The sequence below is a fragment of the Corvus kubaryi genome, unplaced genomic scaffold (assembly GCF_017639235.1).
Source record: "Corvus kubaryi isolate FWS band 111438036 unplaced genomic scaffold, C.kubaryi_AGA036_p1.0 37187, whole genome shotgun sequence".
In the NCBI taxonomy this organism is placed as follows: domain Eukaryota; kingdom Metazoa; phylum Chordata; class Aves; order Passeriformes; family Corvidae; genus Corvus; species Corvus kubaryi.
In genome coordinates this window covers 1,480,804-1,496,114 of record NW_024581053.1, presented here as the reverse complement: position 1 = coordinate 1,496,114, position 15,311 = coordinate 1,480,804, and positions in this window count along the sequence as shown.

Below are 15,311 nucleotides of genomic sequence, written 5' to 3'. Positions count from 1 at the left end.
GGAGAATCCAGAAGTGTTCCTGGATCTCTGCTCAGGGAAGCCACAACCATCATGTGCTGAGGACACCGTTCCTGTGCCATGGGCAGCTCCTCCTGCAGGCAGCCTGCACGGGAAGGGAAGGGAATGTTTTGGTTGAAAGGGACCTACAGTGACCATGTAGTCCAACTGCCTGACCACTTCAGGGCAAATCCAAATGGAAAAGAAAGGACACTGAAGAGAACCGCAGACAGTAGGGGAAGAAGGGGGGAGTTCAGGATAAGGGGTCACCAAAGGTAAGGACTGCGTGGAGCTGGTGGGAGATAACCAGGAAATCCTGGGAACACCTGGGAAAAGATGTCCATGCAGATCCCTTCTTCCCCTCTTCAGCTCACCAGACATCTGCCATGCCATGGGAAGGTGTCACACCGGTGTGGGAGCCCTGGGATGAAACTTGGCACTAAACATGCCTGGGTGAAGCAGGAAATAATGGCACAGTGCGAAAAGGGTGGGTGCCAAGGTGTGGAGAGGACAAAAGCCTGAGGACACAGGAGGAAAAGGCTGGAGGGAGGGCTGGGAGGATGCTGAGATGAGAGTGACAACGGGAGGGCCTTGTGTGACAAGTCTTGGGGCTCCACATCCTGGGAACATTCCTTTTGTTAATTAGGGCTTCCAGTAGGAAACTGGGAACAGGCTTTTCTGTTGGCACCTCTGCAAGGCCGGGGGCTCCTCAGCCCTGTCCCTACCTGGGAGTCTTCCTGCACTGCCCAAAGGTGTTGCTCCCACACCTTTCCCTGGATTTTGCAGAGGGCAAACAGAGCTGTCAGACACAGGACCCTGCTCCCACTAAATATTAAGTGAGAACATTCAATGCCCCAGACTTCCCCCATGCTGGCTGGAAAGAAAGTGGTAAATCATTTGGCAGCACCTCCAAGGGCTGCATTTAAGGTTCCAGCAACACAAAAATAACCCAAACAAAACAAACCCAATACCCTAAACTGGCAAAACTTGCCCGCCCTCAGTGGGCATTTAAACACGACCTCAGCTGCCTGAGGTACACAAGCTGTTCTTGAGGAAAAAGGTGTGGGGTTGAGAAAACCTCCGAGAAGTCAGGATTTGAAGCAATGGGCCATCAGCTGGAGACCATAAAAACTTTTAGTTCAAGGCATTTTCAAACCAGACTCATTTTAGGCAATGGAAATGTTAATCCTGATGATATTCTGAGGGTTTTCTGTCAAAGCACAAATCTTTCAGGTCTTTGACAGCTGAGAAATGGAACATGCCAACCAGTCAAAGGAAAATACTGCAAACCCCATTAGTTTTGACCACGCAGCTAATTCTCTTCTATTTGAATTGCCAAAGACCTGCTTGAAATGTTTGACTTGTCAGCTGCCAAACCCCAGAAATATTTGGTTTCTAATGTTGAGATGAATCTCAACAAATGCTATTTACAATTTATCAAAACTTTTCCCTCAGAAATTGTCCTCATCTCATCTATTCTGAATTAAGCTGGGGTGCCTGCATCTGCCTGAGACTGTTAAGGCTTTAATGTTTATTATTTGTAGAGGGCAGCAGCTGGCAAGGAGCAGCCCCTTCCCCCAAACCCTGGGACTCTGTAAAGGCAGAAGTTGCAAACAGGGCTTTGTTCAGGGCAAAAAGCGGGATAACAGTGGCTCTTTCAGGTGAGGAGCCCTGGCAGGACACCAGCCATGGAGAAGTGCTGAGGGTTTTAGAGCAAAGACCCCCCAGTGCCAGTGCTGGCAGCCTGGGCAGGATGGCTGAGCACACAGGGAGGGTTTGGTGCTTTCCAGACAGAGAGAAAACCACTGACTCTGCTGCTGCCAGGCTGAAAGAAAAATAATCAACATCACATGAAATGTCACCAGGAAGAGCTGGGGGGGAGGATTCGCAGCACTGACTCGGTGCTGAGAGACCCTGGATCCATCCCACAGAGCAAACCAGGCTAAGGGTAGAGCTGGATTTACCCCCTCAGCACATGCCATGTTTACCCCATGGGCACAGCCCCAGGTCTCTTCTGCTATTCAAGCATGAGACCTTGAAAAACAGACAGAGAGCAGTGGTTGTTCAGCTTAGAGCAGAGAAAGCTCTACAGAGAGCTTAGAGCCCCTTCCAGTGCCTAAGGGGGCTGCAAGAGAGCTGGAGAGGGGCTTGGGACAAGGGACTGGAGTGCCAGGACAAGGGGAATGCCTTTAAGCTGAAGGAGGGTAGATTTAGATTGGATATTTGGGAGAAATTCTTCTCTGTGAGGGTGGGCAGGCCCTGGCACAGGGTGCCCAGAGCAGCTGGGGCTGCCCCTGGATCCCTGGCAGTGCCCAAGGCCAGGCTGGACATTGGGGCTTGGAGGAGCCTGGGACAGTGGGAGGTGTCCCTGCCCATGGCAGGGGAGTGGAACTGGATGAGTTTGTAGGTCCCTTCCATCCCAAACCATTCCATGATTCTATGAATGAAATCTTCTCAAGTTTTGCCAGACCTGCTCCTGCTGCTGCTCCTACTGCTGCTCCACGCTCGCTGTGGCTGCTCCAGCGGGAGCAGGGAATGGCTCAGCCCCAGGCAGCTGCTGATCCTGGGGCTGGGAGGGACTGCGAGCTGCCCCAGCTGCCCCCCAGCCCAGCTCACGGAGGAATGTGGTGGAAAGCCAAGGACTTGTCAGGCTCTCTCCCACCGCAGGTTTGCCAGGAGCTCCATAAAAATGTCATTGTCTCTCAGCTGCTGGTGATTATCTCCCCCTTTCCTGGGGCTGCTGGTAATGTGTGTGTGTGGATATAAGGGGGAATATCATTTCTGGCCAGGGCTGGCGTTCCCTTGGCCTCTTTCAAACAATAACAGACTAAATATAAAGAGACAGGAGCCGTAACTTGGCTCTTTAACCAGTGCCAAGGAAAATGAATAATTAAGAGCATATTACTTGCAATGAATTTCTACAGATGCTTTTAAGTTAAGACCCACTGAGATCATTTTTGAAATTCATCATTTCCCCTTCATCTTTCATACAGAGTTCATACTCCAGCCTAATATGTTATAGCAGCTACTGCTTAGAGCTGAGTTTAAAAAGAGGAAGGCTTTGGGTTTCTGTTACCAGAACAGAGGCTGGGCACAAAGGAATGAGGCAGTCAATGTGTTCTGTCTGTGCTTTGCCTGCCTGCACTCCACAGCCCCTCAGCCAGGAGGGAGCGCTTGGGGATCTCCAGTGCAAGCTGCCAGAAACGTGTCCTGAGGAGAGAAAGGGCAGAAGTCCCCCTGGAAAAGTTCCTTACACTGACACTGCTCTCAAATACGGAGGTGCTGGGGAGCAGCTGCTCCCAAGGGAGCACCCAGAGACTGAGAGTTCAACTGATTATGTTTTCTTTTTTTGTTTTTTCCTTTTTGGGCAGGGGGAGAATCTCAGTGGCAATTCAGTCAGGTTTTTAAAACAGCCAATACACCACTCTCTCTTCTGAAGCCCAGACAAGGTTAGAACTGGCAGCAAGCCTGCCTGGCCATGGAGGGAGAGCATCCCTGTGCCTTTTCCTGTAACACCCAGCTGTGGCACAGCAGTGTAGCAGCCTGGAAAAGAAAGGGTTTGATGGCTGGAGAGCCCCAGGGGACCTTGTTTGGAGAGGGGTTGCAATCTTTGGGGCCACCCATTTGGAACCAACACAGAATTAATTTCTCAAGGGGAGAAAATGGTGCTGTGTGTTAAGGAAAAAACTCCCATCCTCTGCCCCCTTCCACTAATTGCATGGCCAGAGGAGGATTTGGGAGGCAGCTGTCTGCTGTGGGGAGCTTTGTGATGGGAAACAGCAATGACAGCAAAGGCCCAGCCTTGGGATGCTCCATTTCCTGAGCTTCTTCACCAGAGAAGGGACCTGAGCACAAAACCTCCAGAGAAGGCTCTGAAACCAAGAGGTAAAGATGCAGCGAGGTTCAGTGGCTGCCCACCAAAAGTTAAACAAAACTGTCTGCTAAGAAGTACAAATTCAGAAATCTTGGCTGAAGAAGTGCAAATTCCGAAGTCTTGGCTGTCCCTACAGGTGCTCAGTCCCGCATGAGCACCTTCACACAGACAGGATTTGTGGGAATCTCAGACCTGAATTATGCAGGAGGTCAGGCTGGGCCATCCCTGGGGCTGCTCTGCCTTTGCACAGGGGGTTTTTGAGAAAGGCCCCCAGTTAGGTTTATCCCAAATGTGAGACCAGCTGTGATGTCTCCAATCAGGGACAGAACCACAAGGCAAACACTCCGGAGTCCGAGGCAACACAGATCCATGAGCAGCACCTCCGGGCAGCATTCATGAAATGCAGCAGGAATACCAGAGCATTTGGGCAGGAAGGGCCTTCCAGCTCCCTGCACACCTTCTCCAACCCACACGTGTTCCCAGGCCACTGACAGTATGGAAAAACACCGCAGGAAGTGCCAAAAGGAGAGAAAAGTCCCTTTTCTCAGTCAGTCCAGCAGCAGCCCCTGGTGGCTGGGGCACTGTGGGGCTGCTCCAAGCAGGGAACTGCTGTTGATTCCCAGTCCTTTGGGAGATTTTCCCAGATAACTCCCCTGCAGTGCAGAAGGTACAGGTGGAATGGAAGCCACAGAAAGCTGTGAGGTTACAGTGGATTTGTGAAATGCCAGTACCAGATCTGGGCTACAACGTTTTCATGGGACCCCAAAATCCCTCCAAAGTTTTCCCTTTGAAGTCTCCCACAAGGTTAATGACAAAAGCACTCTGCTACTGGGATTTGTACTTCCAAATGGACTCAGCTTACAGAAAAGAGGGAGAAAATAAAAAATTACAGCAGGCCTTCCAAAACAGCAATAAAACCGTGCCAAATTCCATTTGTTTTCAGTTGAAGAAACATTTGTGGAGCACCGTAGGTGACCACCAGGCATCTCCCACTCACGGCTGCTTTTTGGCATCTCCCTTACAGCAGCCACATATTTCATGGGTCTGGGAGTCCAGCAGGTCTCATGAATCAAAGGTTTCTCATGAATCAATGTCTTGCTGGAAAGCACAAATCCATTAAACCCCAAATGATTTGTCTAAAACATCTCCTCTCATGGAAGTTCCCTTCCTTCCTTTCATTTCCCTTCAGCCTGGGGAAGTGCCTGACCTGGACTGATGCTTCCCAGCTATTGAGTGGGTAGGTCTAACCTAAATTTGTTATTTAGGAGGAGAGATTTAATTTAGATTTTAGGAAGAAATTCTTCCCTGTGAGAGTGGGGAGGCCCTGGCACAGGGTGCCCAGAGCAGCTGTGGCTGCCCCTGGATCCCTGGCAGTGCCCAAGGCCAGGCTGGACATTGGGGCTGGGAGAGCTCAGGGACAGTGGAAGGTGTCCCTGCCCATGGGAGGGGTTTGCAACTGGATGATTTTTCAGGTCCCTTCCAACCCAAACCACTCTGGGATTCTCTGTTTTTGCCATCATGCCAAAGAGAACCTGTTGTGCCAGAGGCTGGAGAAACTGCGGTGTCCTGTCACCCTGGTAAGAGCAGGGGAAGGGACATCTGGGTCTGAGACCAGCTTAGTGCTGTTTAAAATGCTCATCTCCCTGTAGCTCAGCTTTCCTGATGAAAACAAAGTAGAAAACAGGAGAACATCAGCCAAATTCTCCTGCAGCCTGAACTGCACTGAAGCTCTTTGTTCTTCCCATCCCACAAACATCCGAGGCATTGCCTGTGCCCAGGAGGGATGAGCAGACTGGCACAGCCTCCCAGAAGGCCGAGCTTAGCACAAATTAACCCTCTCCTCACTCCAGAGACAGTGGATCCCACGGATCTTGTCCTTCCCCAGCACCAGCAGATCAGCAGGGGAACCCTGGGAACACGAACCCTTTGCTGATCAGAGAGCCCCAAATCCCCCGAGCACGGCACAGCCAGGGTTAAACACCACACTGCTCAACTCCAACCTTTGCAAATGTTTTTGCCTCTTTTTTTCCACCCCAAAGTAACTTCATAATAAATAAGGTCTTAAACTGAAATTACTCTTCAGAGAAAGGAATTTCCACTGGGCACGTTGGGCGCACAGGAGCAGCATTTGCAGGCATTTGTGGCTCCCATCCCAGAGGTGTCAACCACACGCCCAGCACCAAGGCAATTTTATATTTCTGTTTGAATATTCCTACAAGTGCCACTCCTGAGTTGATTTAACACCACGGCTGTGGTGTCTAACAGCTCTCCAGTGATTAATAACAGCCATTTGTTCAAAGCTAACAGCCCCAGTGTGACAGTTACAGATAAATTAGCAACATTAAAAATATGGTAAGGAAAACATTTATGTACTGGCTCAGTGTAGTGTGGGATGGTAACACATCAGTTGTGCCAATAACAAGCTATTAATGAGGAGGGCCGGATGTTTAAGCCATTCTTGCCCTGTTCTCCCATAATCATTCTGACATGGTTCATATTTAGCCTGATGAGATGGGCCAGTTCCTCTGGACATGAATGTTTTTATGTGCTCAGGCAGGAATATTGCAAGCAGATGGTGGGAGGAGCAAGAAGAAGGTGGAACATTGTTCCCTCTCAGTTCCCTTTGTCACGGAGCAGCCAATGTGCCAAGTAATATCTGGGCATAAATTACAGGGCTGTTTCCCAAATTACATCCCCAGCTTTAGATGTCATGCAAAACATTTTAATAATGCCAATTAAAATTCTTCTGTTCAACAGGTCCCAAGATGCTCCTCTTGCCTGCCAGGAGTCACAGCAGCACATCCCTGTCCCCAGGGGTGACCAGCAGCTGTGGAGGGGGGCTGAGCCCTCACCCTGGGTCACAGCCCTTTCCCAGCCATATTCCAGCCTGGAGAAAAGCCATTGAACTGAAGGCTTGATGGAAGCCTGGAGCTGAGTCACATCCTCAGAGCAGTCTGACACATCTCCACTTGGTCCGTGTGGGAATAATCCCAGGGCATCACAGCACCCATCTTACAAAAAACTGTCAACCCAGCTGCGAAACGCACCCTTGCATTTTGCTGCTATTTTGTCACAACAAAACCCATCAGACTGTGGTGTTTTGTTCAGCTGTTGCGGTAAGAAAGTCCTTTTGCTGAAACTCCACACTGCCGTGCCAAGCCTCCGCAGAAATCTGCCTGTTACCAGGATGGATTGGCTTTTGTTCATTTTGTTCCCACCACTGATATTCAGGAACAGGCCATGAGGCAGAACCATCAACAGCTTCATTATACAAATGATTCCCAGCAGGTGAGAGATGCTGCTGCTCGGCTCGGGCCGGTGCAAACAGAAATCAGGGCAATATTCCTCAGCAAATCTTGCAAGGCAAGCGGAAAACTTGAAATTTAGGACTAGGCAGTGGAAAAACTTGAACACAGTCCAAACCCGTTCCCAGCTCTGCACAAACAGACCCCAGCCACTGCTCCTTAGTCTGAGGGAAAAGCCTCCCTGGGCTGTGCTGCTCTGTGGGGGCTCTCTGGAGAGGGGGCTCTGCGTGGCTTCCAGTCCAGGCCAGGCTGTCAGCACAGCCCAGTGTGTGGAAATGGGATGTGGAGCCCGTGCTGACAGACACATGAGCTCATTGTTTCAGGCAAGTTGTTTTACAGAGCTCGGCCTCCCCTCGACAGAGGTGCTCAGCAGCTCCTCATCTCTCGAGTAATGGACCAGTGTGATTAGAGCTGCTTCATTCCATTTAAGCACTGCTTCCAAGCTGTGTCTTGCTTTGAGGTGTTTGTTTAAACACTCCCATGTTCCATTTGGAAATGTTTTTTGAAAAAAACTCAAATGGTTTTCAACCATAAGCTTCCCATTTTGCTGATAATTACTTCCTTAGTTAAATATATATATATATATATATATATTACCTTAGGGGAAAATTTCCCACTCCCTTTTCCCTGGGCTGTTGTCCTCCGTGGGTCTCTGGTGGTTTTTGCAAGGGGAGGGTTCAGGGTGGGCTGGGAGGAGCCCATCCCACACCCATCCGTGTGGGACAGAGCCACCTGCTCCCTCCCCATCCCGGGAGTGAGCTCATGGGACAAGCATCCCCCTGGAGCGTGACCTCAGAGCGTAACAGCTCCTTGGCTGCAGCTTGTGGGAAAATGTGAGTGCTTCCCTCTGCTCCTGATTTGAAAAGTCACAGCTCTGTCTTCCCCAGGAACCAAAACTACCCCGAAGACTACCCGGGATGCAGCGTGGTCTGGTGAACAGGGAGACAAAGGCTTTCACCTGGGTTTGCTGGGATTTAGAGGGGAAACATCTAACACAAGCCCTAATTTTCCCACTTGGTGAAGCTTCATCACCAAGACTTTGCGGCCTTGCCCTGCACAGCACCTCAGGTGTGACTCCTTGGCAGTGCCTGTTCCAAGGGTGTTCCTGCAGACACAGGGCAGTGTCACCCGAGCTCACTCCTGAGTGCCCTGCTGTGAAATCCGGGGTGTGCAGCCCCCGGGCAGCAGAGCAATGTCACTGAGTGGGGCACTGCTCGTACCCTTTTTAGACACTTCCTCATGAAAGCAGGAGAACCATCAGTGAAAGGGTCTGATCTGAGGCAGAAAAAGGCCAGGAAATGTAATTCCCTAAGGAGAGAGGACAGGACCAGCAACCCAAACACAAATGCCTGTGCTGTAGGGCTGAACAGCACCAGTCTTGCAAGCACGCTTGGGCAGTTTTTCTTCCCGATGCCAGCACTCCAAGTCTCTTTGAAACCAGTGGTTCCGCAGCCTGGTTTCCATCTGGGGCTTCTGCCCAGACACAGCCCAGCACGCCCAGGCTCTGCAGTGTGCCGGGGTTTGCCATCTTCCCATCAGCTCTGCCACTGCCGCCCCTCCCCAGCGCTGAACGGGGGCCGTGGGATTCAGCAGCTCTTTGCTGGCACCCAGAGCCGCCGTCTGCTCCCACATTTCACCCCACCCCGGGCTCTTCGCCTGCAGGAGAAATGTGTCAGGATTTTTTGGGTGAAAGCTCCCACTTGGCAGTGCAGCCCTGCAGGTCCGGAGCTGCCGGGAGCGCTGACACATCTCCCCAAATGCCTTTCACAGATTAGCACGGGCACCGAGTGTGGGACGAGGCTGTTTGTTTGCCATGGCAGATTTGTGGGAAGGGAAGCTGTGATCAAAAGGATTTGAGGAGGTGTAGCAGCAGACAGAGAACCCTCTCCAGATTTAGTGGACATGAGGAAATGCGCTGAAACTTGGCAGCTTGGCTGTGCTTTGGAGGCAGGAGCTGTGGCTTGTTCCCAAACAAGCAGGGGCAGATGTGGCTCGGGATGCAGATGGTGCATAAATAACCCATTGCTGCTGCTGACCATAGATTTAGCTGGCCAGTGTTGGGAAGGACCTCTGGAAGCCACCACAGTGCAGGTGAGACAGGCAGGGGCTCAGGTGAGCTCTCACAGCCGGGTCCTGCTCTGCCTTTATTTTGTCTCTGGCCAGAAGCTGTGACTGACCATGCTGCTGCTCAAAGGAGAATCCCAGATTTCATCCATTCCAGCCAAATCTCAATCTGGCCAAGAAAGCGCAGAACAAAGCAGATCAGACTGATCAATCACTTGGATTGGCTTTCACATTTCTTACAGGCAGCAAAAGCCTTAATAAATATCAACTGCAGGAGCTTTCTGACATTGCTGGAGAAGTTCTCCAGGTTTCTGGTGGAGCGGAAGTTAACTGGAACCCAGCGCAGATGCTGGAGCCCCAAGGCTGAGGAATGGAGAGGGCCACAGGGATCTGAGCCACAGCCAAGTGTGCACAAACCACCCAGAGACTTGTGGTGTGCAGGAAGGAGACGAAAGGGAATAACTAAAAAGGTTGGAAAAAGCAGCCCAGGGAATTGCTTGGTGCCATTGGAGGACAATAAACCCCAAACTGTGCTGTTCAGACCCAAGTTAACTCTTCATTGCAAAGACAAAATTCTCCTGCCTTCAGGAGCAGCCTGCCCTTGCACCCAGAGCCTGTCAGCAGCGAGTTTAAGTCCCCGTGAACAGCACAATTCAGTCCCCCTGGAAGCCGCCGGATGCAAGCTCAGGCTCAGAGCACATCTCTGTGCATGAGGTTAGCGTGGGTTTTAGGCCAGACTTCAGCTCAGGCTGAAGCACATTGCCCAAAATACAAGGGAGACCTGGGGACCTGTGGGGCTTCCAGAGCTCAAGCACAGCCCTGGACAAGGGCTGTGCCCCCAAACCTGGGCTGGAGGAGCCCCTGCTGTAGCATTCCCAGTCCCCTCCTCCTGCTCCACACGCAGGCATTGGACATGGCTGAGCAGCAAGTGCCCAGGTATTTCCTGGAGCATTATTAGGCAGGAAATCTGCCTCTCTGAGAGGTGCTGCTCATGTTGCAGACCTTTGCCCCCATGGTGTGAATGTTGCACGTTCCCCCCTTTCCCCGTCGCTCCAGCCCCGCATGCGAGTCGGTACGAGATGCTTATTCTGGCTTCTTTCAGACCACGACTCATTTGCAAGAGCCCAACTGTCATCACATTTATTTTTCTTCCTCCTGCTTCCCTTGGCCCGGCGGGCTGGGCAGGGCTGGTATTCGGGCCCCCGGGACCCCAGATGTGCCATGGGATGACGCAGAAGCGTCAATATTTCCCCTTGGAACGGATGTGCTTTTGTGCCATCACCAGCTCGTCGCAGTCAAGGTTGTTTAAGGGCTTGGGAGGGAAGAAAAGCGCTGATGGAAACAAGGGAGGGAAGAAATGCTGGGGTGCAGTGGTCAGGGGGAGATGACTTGGGTTTAACAGGGCTGAAAACGATGCAGAAATGAAGCTGATGAAAACTTGGCTCCCCCGGCTTCCCTGCTGATAAATCTTTGGGCTTCGCTGGGAATGGCTCGGGCAGCAAATCCAACAGAGGCACGTTCCTTACAGCTGGATTGGAAAGGCATTGCCTCCACAAGGCTCTGCAGGGATGGGGACTGATCCTGCCAAAACAGCTTCCCTGCTGAGCTGGGAGCCCATGATCACCCCACAGGGACTCAGGTCCCGAGCCAGAGGCGGCACCTTGGAGTGAGGAGGAGAGAAGGTGGGAGGCTCGGGGCAGGTTTGGAATTCAGGTAGCCCAGCAATCTCCAACTTTATAAAGAAGGTGATTTCTGGTCACAGGATTGATGGATTGGCCAGAATAAAGGCAGAGAAAGCCAGTCCTGAAAAGCCCCCAGGGTCGCAGTCACACCACCTGCCTTGTTTGTGCTGACAACAGTTTGGTGCAGCCAAAGCACAGCTGTGCTGGTCCTGTGTGGATACACTGGGACTCCCCTGGCCCCAGGGAATGCATGGCCTCGAGACAGAGTCACAGAATCGTGGAAGGGTTTGGGTTGGAAGGGACCTTAGAGATCATTTCGTTCAAACCCCAGGCTGCTCAGAGGCATTCAAGGTCTTCCCCGTGCCTCAGTTTCCCCTTTGGAAAGTGAGAACAGCAATACCCACCAGTTTCCAGCAGATCCCAGCGAGCACTGTGTGATATTCCTGTGTGCTTGTGGTTGGTGCAGTGTTGGCGTGTGCTGGTCTGAACTGCAGGAGAGCAGCTTTGCTGTAATTAATTAAAGCAAAGCCCTGTGACCAGGAACAGCTTTGAGAGAGCTGTATAGGATGTGCATCCTCTGGAGAGAGGAACTGATGTCCATGCAATGCAGCCCTGCTGAGCTTCCAGGAGCTCTCGGCTGCGCAAGGGGCCTCAGAGTGAGCCATGCGATGCTTCCCATCTCCAGCACTCCCTGGATTTTAAACCAAGCACCCTCTGCATGATTTCTTTTGATTTATTTGTTACAGAATCTTTTTTAGAACCTCTGATCACCTGGGGTTTGTACATTAGGTCACACTGGGAAGGAAAACTGGAGCTCTGCATCCTACTGGCAGCCCAGTTCCAGGATACACCAACACCAAAGGCAGGAAAGATTCCTGAGTAGGAACAGTTGTTAAATAAAAATGAGAGAAATGCAAGCCAGAACATGGAGAAACAGAAATCTATCAAAAGTATCATTAATAAAGAGAACAAATACACTGAACTGACTCTTCCAAATGGAAAGCCCAGGCCCTGTGGAGCACTTTGCCTGCTGGCCGTAGATGGAAGTTGCTCTGGATTGCTCTGTGCCATCGAGGGGAGCGGGGCAGCCTGAAAGCATCCTGGTACTCTGAAGGAAGGCTCATGCCCAGAGCCAGCTGCTTTTGACAAATGTTCAGAATTTCTTGTTCATTGTTACACTTTGCCATTCCTCCCTGTGCTGGCAGACTCGGATTTGGAATGGACCAAACTTCACCCACTTCACACGTGGGCTCTGAAAGAAACTTCCCCTTCCCAAGTAGGGGACCGACAGATATATATTCCAACAAGGAATAAACTCAACATTCTTGTTGGGAACAGAAAGGTGTTTTGAGCTCCCAGCTGCAGCCAGAAGCCAGTGAACCAATTCCTACGGATGCGTCTTTCCCTCAGCTGGGTTTGTAACTGAATTAGGGGAAGATTTCTGTCATCCCTGCCCATGCTGATAAAATCCCCCTCCTGTTCCTTGTCCGAGTGCCCTTGCAGGACGAGCTGGCTGTGACACGCCAGGAGAGAGCGATCCCAGCAAACCTGGGCTCTCCAGGCTCTGCAGGGTTTGGGTCTGTCCCCCTCAGTAGCCAAGGTCCCACCTGGGGTCACAACTTGGTGATTTGGATATTTTAGCTCCCTGCAAATTCAGGTGAAATCAGGTGTGAGAAAGGCACAAGGGCAGACAGAGATACATTCCTCAGCCAGCTGACTGCCCAGACACCCTTTCCCTTCCCAGATTCAAAACTTGGTTTCCTCCTGCTCTAGGGAGAAACGCGTGCAGGAAAGTCTCTGGTCTCCCAAACAAACCCTGGCAGCCATGAGCATCCCTGGATGCTGGAGCATCCCTGCTGGGGCTCCAAGGGGAGCTCCCCTGATTCCCAGTGTGGCCCCAACACCACCACTCACCCACAGGAACTCCTAATACAAGCCACATCATTTTGCTTAAGTCCAGTTGAATCTTCCGGACCAAAGAAATGGCAGTGGGAAAAACAAAGCTTCCCTTTGAATTAGTGGCTCACGCCTGATTCACCAAAAGATGTATTGAAATCCAGTGATTTTCATCAGAAAACTGCAGGGAGGGAAGTGGGAAGGACTTGGGGATGTAGCTTCTCAAGCATTTTAACCCAAAACATCATCTCACTTCCACAGGAATAAAAGAAACTATTGAGCATTGGTTGGCTCCCCTTTATAATCAATTCAGAACTGGGCTTTGAATATTCATTTGTGAGTTCTGCTCTCCACATTTCTCTTGCCTGAGTGGAAATGCACAGAGAGGATTTCTGTGCTGGTTTGCAGAACCTTCCCAAGGTACCTTCTGAAACCCTTCAAACAGGAGGCAGCACCAGATGGGAAATACCTGCTCCAGGCTGCTCCCCCTTGTCCCACTGCAGGACTGACTCGGTATAACCCATTCCTGCCCAAAAAGAAGAAAATCCCCCAATGCCAGTTGCTTTGATTCCCAGCTGCTCATCCAAACACCCCTTTCCATGGGCTCAGGCTGGAACAGCAGGGTTTTTTTAGTGTGGCAAGAAAAACCATCAATTTTTAACTCATGCAAATGAGGAACAAGATCCTTGTATAAAATAAACAGACAACCCATTCTTCACCTGTAATTGTTTCTTTGCCACATTAATAAAAATATGGTGTGTATTATGGTTAATGAATATGTAAATGAGATATGATTAATAACTCATTTGGAGAGAAATGGGAAGATTCATTTAGCTTCTGTAATTCCTCTGTGCCTCACATCCTCTGTTCGATGTCTGTGAGGGTGGAGAGGCCCTGGCACAGGATGCCCAGAGAGGCTGTGGCTGCCCCTGGATCCCTGGAAGTGCCCAAAGGTGACAGGCAGGGGACAGAACCAGCCCTCTCTGAGCTCCTGGCCTTGCTGGGGTGTCCCCAGCTCAGGGGCAGCAGGACATGCCCATGGTCCTGGGGGGGAGCAGAGGGAAGACTAAGATTTCAGCTCCAAACCCTCCACCTGGTCCCTGCAAGGAGCCTGTTCCTCTCTTGCAGCCCACCCGCCCTCCTTCGGCCCCAGTGACAGCAGGGAAGGGAGAGTCCCCTGCTGTTGCAGCAGGGCTCCAGCCCAAGAGCCATCAAAAGGTCCAATACCATCACTGGAGATAAAGAGGATCCCTTGGGTTTAGCCCAAACGGTTTTGAGTGTCTGGTGATTTATTCCATGCCCAGTACAGACGTCCCCAAAGAGATGAGAAACCCAAAGACTTTGGGCACCGTCTGGAGCTCAAAATGGGCAATATTCTTTCTGCTACTTTGTTGTTTTGTCAGGAATTTTGTGTCAGGGACCCTGTTTTGTCAAAGGGAGCCATTTCAGAGGGGAAGCAGGGAGGATGTTGGACACAGGGTGGGAAGCACAGAAGGCAAATGCATGGAGGTGATGGGAACCTTCTCCTGTAGCGTGACTGAAGGTTCTTAGAGACACAACACCACCAACAGCTTGTGGGGACAGCCCTTCCCAGCCAGCCCCATCCATAATGGATGAGCTTCAGGAGAAGTCAGCTGCCAGGAGTCCCTGCTCCGGTGCCTCTTGCTACAAGCACGGGGGGAAAACAGGTTTTTGTCCATCCCCTTTCAAGGGGGATTCCCTTTGAGGGGCAAAAATTAATTATAATCAGTAAGTGGAACTCTGAGCTGCAGCCTGGTCCAGCACAGTGCCACAGCTCCCCATCCACGAGTGCTTTCCTTGGAGAGCCGCGCTCCGCACGCTCTGAAAGCTTTAACTGGAGCCATCAGGAGCGGGGGCTCCCCCGGGTAATTTCTTGCACCCTGCTGAGCCAAGCAACCTGCAGGGTCACAGCTCCATGCAGACATCCCCGAATTCCTGGGTGAGCCCAGACAGGCAGAGGGGCAGAGCTGGCTGTGCACTCCCCATCCAAATGGAAATTTGCCTGGAGACGTGTCACTGGAAATTACAATTTTTGCAGGAAAAAAACACCCAACAAAACTATGATCAATCATTTGTTCAAATTTTCATCAAAAGTAAGAATTTTCCTTAAAGTAAATGTTGGTTACAGAGAAGCAGCTGTTTGTTTTGTTTTCTGTAACCAAAACCAGAAGGTTGTTCTTTAAAACGTTTCTGAAAAGCAGCTGCTTCGGTCAGCAAAGCAAAAACAAAAGGAAACTGTCGCAACGACTAAAATAAATGTTTTCCTCAGAACTTCCAAGAACATAAAGGGAAGACACGACTCGATTGTAGTCCCTGGCTCTGCTGCAGATGCCGAGTGTTTGCTGCCTGCGGCACCGCAGTCGCCTCCTGCTCCGGGGGGGCTCAGCGGGACGGGACAGCGGCTCTCCAGGAGCAAAACCCTTCCCGTCCTTTCTAGGACCAGCCCCACACCGGGACAGCACCTGCATAGTG